The sequence below is a fragment of the Hordeum vulgare genome, chromosome 5H (genome assembly GCF_904849725.1).
Source record: "Hordeum vulgare subsp. vulgare chromosome 5H, MorexV3_pseudomolecules_assembly, whole genome shotgun sequence".
Classification (NCBI taxonomy): Eukaryota; Viridiplantae; Streptophyta; class Magnoliopsida; order Poales; family Poaceae; genus Hordeum; species Hordeum vulgare.
The window spans coordinates 215,579,607-215,588,224 of NC_058522.1; the positions used below are offsets into that span (position 1 = coordinate 215,579,607).

The 8,618-nt window shown below is 49.2% G+C and overlaps 1 non-coding gene across 1 annotated transcript; it reads right to left on the reverse strand.

Annotated features, from left to right (window-relative positions):
- Positions 1-4,127: 4,127 nt before the first annotated feature.
- On the reverse strand, positions 4,128-4,266 carry LOC123400559. Its single transcript, XR_006610792.1, has one exon. It is a non-coding gene; the product is annotated as a small nucleolar RNA Z247 (small nucleolar RNA).
- Between the last annotated feature and the right edge of the window lie 4,352 nt (positions 4,267-8,618).

An 8,618-nucleotide genomic window follows, 5' to 3' on the forward strand; every position in this document is an offset into this window, starting at 1 on the left:
TCAATCAAATCTTAGAAGCCGATAAGTTCAGAAGAATTCGGCACGGATCCAAGTCATCTGTGCAACCAAAAAGTACTTGGGTTCCACACCCGAACAAAGTTTAACGATACATAAAACACTCGGCATACCGAGGCGAATTTAAGTTTTGGTAGTAAGTGCAGTTTCTTCTCAAGGCTCCCCGGGACTCGCGGGCTCGACGAAGGTATCGAGATCAATTCCATCAGCAATGCGAGTCACGGCGCTGATAAAAGTCTCCATGAAATTTTCGAATTGGAGTTTCTTCGTGTCCGCCACTTGGAGATCCTTCAGCTTATCTTCTCTCACCTCCTTGCAATGGACTCTGACGAGTGAGAGGATGACATCAGCTCCACACCGCGCCGCTGACTTCTCACATGCTTGGACCCTGTCAGGAATCTAACCCAGGCGGCCCATCACAGCCTCCAGATCAACTTGGAAGGTGTCTTCAGGCCACAATTCCTTGACAATTCTCCCGACATAAGCTCGCATCCAAGCGATGTACACTTGAACCTTCAGGAGGCGACAGTTGAGACGGTACATGTCTACAGCCAAGGCGTCAGGGACAGGGGTCTTGACGGGGTCCAGGTACGGCTCCACCTCAAAGGTCTCCTTCTCAAAGTTTGGGCAGAATTCTGTATGAGAAGAAACACGAAGAATCAGTCACAATTCATTCTGCGAAGTTCGTAAATATTCACTCGGTGAAGAGAACGTACCCATGAGCGTCAGAAGCATCTTCGCGAGGAAGTCCTTCACAAAATTTTCTATGGCGTTTCCCCTCTTTGCCATGGAATCGAGCTTTTTTCCCCACTGCACTCTTTCTTTCTTTAGTTTAGCATTTTCATCTACCAACTTACTAAAGTCCGCAAGCTTCTGCTCATCAGCTTCGGATTTTTCCTTAAGCTTTGCAAGGACTTTGTCCTTGTCTTCAAGTGTCTTCTTCAAAGCGTCGTAATCCAGCTGCAGTTGGTTCCTTTCTGATTCCACCTTGGTGTATTTTGACTCAATCTCGCAAGCCTTCTGAAAAACATCAACAATACATTTCAGTCGACACTATTATGTTTCTACTTCCGAGTGAAGAAATACATTGCAGTCGACACTATTATTTTTCTACTTCCGAGTGTAGAGATACAATTCATTCGACCAAACTAGCAGCCTGCCGCACCCACCCAAGTTCTTAAGACTAATTCCCTTCGTAAACAATCGACATTAGTCTCGGGAACTACACCCAGTGGGTGCACTTAGCGTGCCCCCACTAGACATGAAAATACTCGACCAGGTCTGTCCTGACCGACTAACCAAAAAGAACTACCAACTGTTTTCCAATTAGACCCTTGTCGAGGCAAGCACACGACAACAGTCTCAGGGACTACACCCAGTGGGTGCACTCAGTGTGCCCCCACTGGATACAAAGCCACTCGACCAGGTCCGGCCTGGCCGAGTCAAAAACAGAGCATGACTCTTCAATTCAGACTCGTGTCAATGCAAGCATTCAACATCAGTCTCGGGGACTACACCAAGTGGGTTCACTCAGCGTGCCCCCACTGGAATAAAGACAAACTACTACACAGCGTACCCCTAGTGGGTGTAAAGTATGATTGACAAGATTCAATCAGAAAACAAGATTGACAAGATTCAATCGGAAACTAACTTACAATGGAACTTACTCGGATGTTCGCATGTAGCGTCGAGCCAGCATCATACGCCAACTTATTGGCCTCAAACGCCTCCTTAGTCCGCTGCATCATTAGCCCAGCTTGGATCATAGCCTCCTTTGCGACTCCAGTCTGATCCTCTGGGACATGTTGCATAGAAAATGCAAGCGTCAAAGAGGTCGGTATGGCAACAGTGGTAACATGAGTTACCAAAGGTGCAGTTGGCACAGTCGTCACAATAGTCGATCCAGTCGGAGGGGCTGTAATCATAGCAGCCGAACCGACCGGAGGCACACTCGACACATGCATTGCACGCATACTCAACACACGCGTTACAGGCGTGGCTTGAGTCCATTCTGCAGCTGTATGTTGCGGCTCTTGTTTGTCATCTAAGAAAATGACATCTGAAGCTGCGAAAGTGGTGGCTAAATCAGTCGACAGGTCCAATCCAGAAAACAGAGTAAAGTTAATATTTATCATACCTAGTCGAGGAGCAGGCTTATCCACGACGTCCATGTCCATGTGGTCCCCTCCAGCCTCGACAGGAGTCGTCACCGAGGTAGCAACAATGGCGAGAAAATTACACTCGGGCATCAGAAACCCGGAAAGCCATAATGGAGAAACAGAAAGGACGGATACTCACGCTGAGGCAACTGACACGACGATTCTCGTTTGGGGCGGCCTTCCGAAGCTTGGGCGCATTAGGCTTGGGCTGTTTGGCAGCCTTCTCCGCGGAGTCAGTCACAGCGGCCCGGTCGCGCTTCATATTCCTGCTACTGGAGGCGACCGTTTTGCTCGGAGCAGCCGCTAGGTCGTGGCGCTGTTTGGATCGCGGTTCGTGGCGCGGAGGAGACTGGTTTTATTCTTCACTGTTGTCTGAGTCATCTTCACTCTCCTCGCTATCGTCAGCGTAATCGCTCTCGGCACTGCCACCTTCACTTTCCACCCCGAGGTCAAACTGCTCCCCGTTGGGTACAGGAGAATGCAAGTTCTTCCATTCCTACGAAGAACAAAGGCAGCAGAGTCACTCGAATAAGTATTCAGTCACTCGACGAAGATATGAACACAATCGGAAAAGATATAACATACCGGTTTTCGCGGCTTATTCTTAGCGGAATAAGGCGCGACTCGCTTGGATCCATGGGATTATCACAAGGCCCGGTGATGCTCTTGATCCACTGACCAACTGTTTCTTCCGAGACTTCCTCACGATGCGATCGAGTGGAATCTTTAGAGACCGAGTAGTGCCACATAGCATGGTCCCTCGCCTGAAGGGGTTGGATGCGCCGGCTAAGGAACGTCTCCAGCAGATCCATTCCATTCAGTCCATTCCGGACTAAGTTGATCACCTCACCCACCAACATCTCCACCTTTGCCTTCTCATCCTTGAATACAGTCAGTGTTCTAGGGTAGTCGGACTATCTAAGGTGAAAGGAGGGAGGCCAGTCGACATGTTCGGAGACGCGACATCCTTACAGTAGAACCATGTGGACTGCCAATTCTGGACCGATTCAGGAAGGGTCATTTGGGGATAAGTGCTCCTACCCCTTTTCTGGATCCCTAAACCACCACACAACTGGATAACATTGGTCCTAGTGTCACCTGGGTTCGCTTTTTTCACCGTCTGGGATCGCACAGTGAATATGTGCTTGAACAACCCCAGTGAGGAGGGCAGTCCAGAAAACACTCTCACACGTTGATAAACGCAGAGAGATATGCACTGGTATTCGGAGGGAGATGGTGAAGTTGTGCCCAGAAGTAATAGAGGAAGCCCCGAATAAAAGGGTGTCGAGGCATAGAAAAACCTCGTTCGACATGTGTGAGGAGAAGGACCTGTTCCCCCACGCAGGGCAGCGGCTCAAGCTCCCCCTCCGGCAACCTCCATGAGTTTTCGACCACCATCCCGTGCTCCACGAGTTCCAAGACGTCCTCCTTCTTCACGGAGGATGGGACACAATCCCCCTGAATCCACCCCGGCAGCAACGCGGCCCGACCTGGATTCTTCGCCTTGCCGCCCTTCTTGGAGCGCTCAAGCTTGGAGGTCTTGCTCTTCATCATGTTCGTGGTAGCAAAGAAGAACCTAAGCGAAGCGTGCGAGGCGGAGGTGGAGAAGAGGCAAGGAAAGATAAAAGAAGGCATGACCTTAACCCTAGCGTCGACAGCATTTATATAACCGGCCGACTGTGTCACCGACTGATGAAGATTACAATCGACACGAAGTTCCATCAATCCCAGGAGTATGACCAAGGTCATCATGGCTCGACGGAATGCGCATCGACCCCTTCTTCACTCGAACCCCGATCCATTCATCACCCCTTTTCGGGGTTGGTGTTGTTCTTGCCCTTTTGCCGCGGTGAACCACGGTACCTTGAGGAGTTGCCGTTGCGGCCTTGAGCTGCATTGGCAGAAGACTTGAAGCCGATGGGTTACCCGATCCGTGGAAGAAGGCCACCCTCTGATCAAAATTTCTCATCATGACAAAGATATCTTCGAGGGAGACCGGCATGGTGCGCGCGTCGATAGCAGACACGAGCGGATGGTACTCCATGTCCATCCTAGCAAGGATGTATGACACCACCTCATCATCCTTGATTGGTTTTTGTGCATCGGTGAGATCATCAACAAGAGCGAGCATGTGCGCGAAGTAAGCCGTCGTCGACTGTTGCCTCTTCTGTGCGTTCGTGAGGGCGATACACACGTTGTTGACGCGGGCTATGGACTGCATGAGAACATGTTCGCAAGTGCAGTCTACAGATCATGTGCATGGGCAATCAATGTTACCTACACTAGGACCTCTTTTGACAGATTATGAAGCAGATATCCGAGTACCTGCTAGTCATCCTTGACCCACACCTGATGGAGAGGGTTTGGTGACGTTTCTTCCTTCTCGTCTTTGTCCTTAGTGATGATCACCGGGACGGGTTCCAGCACGGTTCCATCGACATAGCCGAAGAACCCCGCACCTCGGAGCTGAGGCGTGATCTGGGCACGCCAGAGCACATAGTTGCTTCGAGTGAGCCTCTCCATGATTTGACCGCTAAGGCCTTTCTGGGAGGCGCTGCAGGAGGACATGGAAAATCTCTTGGGTGGAGATTGCGAGATGGATGTGATGGAAGAGGCTAGGCTCTGATACCATGCGGAAATTTGCGGTAAGCGTCGTGCTCTATTAGGAGTCGCGCCTTCATGTTATATAGCAGGGGCTTATCCCTGATAAGCATACAGGTAGTTGGCATAACAACTTGAGATAAAAGAAAGGTTTAAAGAGAAGAAAAATATGACAGCTACCTATGGTTACAGATTTCCTATAGCTAACTACCACGGTGCATCCAAGTTATCTATAGCCGTGACCTCAACTAACTCTGATGGTTTAACATGAAATATGCAAGTAAATCGCACCATCGCCACGGGCTAGAGCACCATATTTTGCGTGGCTATCTATTCTGACTTGAGGAGCTTGGACACCAAGTTTCTGGTAGCACTCAAACACGTACTCCCTCTGTATACTAATATAAGAGCGTTTAGATCACTATTTTAGTTATCTAAACACTTTTATATTAGTTTACAGAGGAAGTAATTAGTTTCAACTCAAACGGATATTGCCTAAGCAAAGACTAGTCAAGATCAAACCTCTCCTATCGAGCCAGTTAAATCATGCGTGTGCTCCTTCATAGGATTCAAAGAACGGGGCATTCACTGGATTGTCGATGGTACAAACACTAATCTATAATGTAAGTTAGCCAGAAGTGAGTCAATAAAAAAATATCTCATGTAGGTAGAAATAGGCTAAACTCTTTAAAATCCAAATAAAAGAGCTAGAAAGTGGTAATAACCTTTTGTGACGGAGATCCCTCTGCACCGGTGTTGCCTCCCCATGCGGTTCCCGTTCCACCTCCTACTAACCTGCATGGCATGCGCACCAGATCCAAGTCTCGGTTCTCTCAGCCTAAACTATTCACCGATTCCTCTACGCCTCCCATCAGCCATATCCCCTCTTCTTTCCGCGTTGCCATGAAAGACCCCAACTCGTACAATGCAATGAAAGAAGAATACGATGCACTGATGCAGAATAACACTTGGAGTCTAGTGTCTCGTCCTGCGGGTACCTACATTGTCACTGAGAAGTGGATTTTCCGGCACAACTTCCACTCCAACGGCTCGCTCGCTCGCTACAAAGAGCGGTAGGTACTACGTGGCTTCACTCAGCGCGCGACATCGACTACGACGAGACGTTCAATCCCGTCGTCAAACCGGCGACCATCCGCACTATGCTCAGTCTCGCCACCGGGAAGGACTGGCCCATTCGTCAACTCAACGTAAAAAACGCCTTCCTTCACGGCCACCTCGCGGAGATGGTGTACAGCGCTCAATCGTCCGGCTTCGTTGACGCTACATCACCCTCGCACGTCTGCCAGCTGCACCATTCCCTCTACGGCCTTAAGCACGCTGTTAGGGCATATTTCTCCTAAGTGGTTTTAGTGATTGATGACAATTGTTGTGCGGACTAATCTTGTGTCCTGAGCATTTCATAATATTCTCTTCTACGCACAAGATGACTCGACGCCCCTCGGAGGTTCTCGAAGACGGATTTTCTTCTACATTTCTCTTCCTAGTTTGAGTCATAGGAAAGTCTTCTTACCAAGACGGGGTCCGCGTCGGAAAGGTTTGGGTGGAATCCTCACACACACACCTCATGCACCCACCCATATTTTGGCTTCAATGGAGCACCAATGTGTTTTCTTTGCCTATGCGAAAAAGGGTAAGCGGTAGTACTGATGTACCAGCGGTAGTACCGCTCTCAGATCGGTAGTAAATTTTTACTACCGCTCCACGAGCGGTACTGCCGTCCCAGGTGCGGTAGTAAACTTTTACTACCGCTCCAGGAGCGGTACTACCGCCCGAAGTACGGTAGTAGTTTTTTACTACCGCTCCAAGGGAGGTACTACCGCCCTCAGTGCGGCAGTATTAATTTACTACCGCGCTGACGGGCTTTTTTCTAGCATACTTTCCCACGGAGGTGGTGGCACGGTAGTACCCCGGTACTACCGTGGTTAGTGAGAAGCTGAGCGGTTGTACCGCTCTGGGTAGCGGTAGTACCGCTCCAGGAGCGGTAGTACCGCTCGTGCATTTATGTGGTAGGTGGGTAACGGTTGGATCTGCCCCCCCCCCTATTATATAAAGGCATCTTCTTCTTCCTAGAGCCCACCTTTAACCTCTCCAAGCTCCATTGTTGCTCCACAAGCTCATTTTAGCCCGATCTCTCTCCCTAGCCAATCAACCTTGTTGATTTTCTAGGGATTGCTTGAGAAGGCCTTGTTCTACACTTCCACCAAAGGATATTTGATTCCCCCTACTAATACCTTGCGGATCTTGTTACTCTTGGGTGTTTGAGCACCCTAGACGGTTGAGGTCACCTCGGAGCCACATTCCATTGTGGTGAAGCTCCGTGGTCTTGTTGGGAGCCTCGAAGCTTTGTGTGGAGAATGCCCCAACCTTGTTTGTAAAGGTTCGGTCGCCGCCTTCAAGAGCACCTATAGTGGAATCACGGTACCTTGCATTGTGCGAGGGCGTGAGGAGAATACGGTGGCCCTAGTGGCTTATTGCGGAGCATTGTGCCTCCACACCGCTCCAACGGAGACGTACTTCCTGTCAAAGGGAAGGAACTTCGGTAACACATCCTCGTCTTCATCGGTTCCACTTGTGGTTATCTCTTACCTTTACTTTGTATTTCTTGGTGTTGTAGAGTATCTCATACGTGCTTCTTTACTCGTTGCTAAGTAGCATCATATAGGTTATCCTCCTAGTGTCATGTTAGTGCACCTTTATGATTGCTACTCCTTATTTATTTAGAAAAGCTAAAAATTGGTAGTTGCCTATTCACCCCCCCCCCTCTAGTCAACCATATCGATCCTTTCAATTGGTATCAGAGCCACGTCTCTTTATTAAGGGTTTCACCACCCGAAGAGTATGGAAGGCGAAGAGGGAGTTCCCCATGGGCAACCCGAGGCCATGGACTTGACTTCGGTCACAAGGGACGACTTGAATACGGCTATGGCCGCCCTCAAGACGTCCTTGACGAACGAAGTCAAGACCATGCTTAAAGAGTTAACTGTGGGAATTAAAAGTTCACCCGAACCGGCGTTAGTGGTTAAACCCACCATCACCGATTTGGAGGCCAATTCCTCTAAGGAAGAGGCTAAAGGTATGCGACCTTCCTCATCTCTCAAAAAGGATGGGACTGGAACCTACGCCTCAGTTCCACCTCCCATGGTCTATGGAGGACCTGTTCCCACACCGCGTCTTAATCCTGTTGGTCCTCCTCCTAAGCTTGTTAAGGGTGATTTTGCTAACTGGGTGTTTTCTATTAAGTCTCATTTGAATCACAGCTCAACAAATTTATGGAGAATCATCGAGCAAGGCTACTATCCTCATGACCCAAGCAACCTCACTCCAAGAGAAGAAGCGGACAATCAATATAATCACTCTGCATTGTTTATTCTACAGTCCGCAGTACCACCTGAAGATCTTCCTCACTTGTGCCCCTTCTCTCTGGCCAAGGACTGTTGGGAGCACATTATGGTGCTATACAAGGAAAGCTCTAGCATTCAACGGTCAAACTATGAAGTGGTACTTGATAAGGCCGATGAGTTTGTAATGAAGGAAGATGAGGACCCTCGTAATCTCAAGGATCATGGGAGCAAGGATGTGGATAACACATGGGTCAAGCGCAAGTTTCTCATGGCCATCATGCCTTTCAACAAAGCCATGTCATCAGTCATTCGCCAACGACCAGATTTCCACTCCTTGTCTTCCAGTGAGGTGTTGGATGAATTCATTGCAATGTCAATCATGAACGAGACCGCTGACAATGCACTTGCTCGAGTTCGGTCAAAGACAGCTTCACCTAACCTTGCTTTGAAGGCAAAGGCTGCTCCTGAAGAAGAAGAGGAG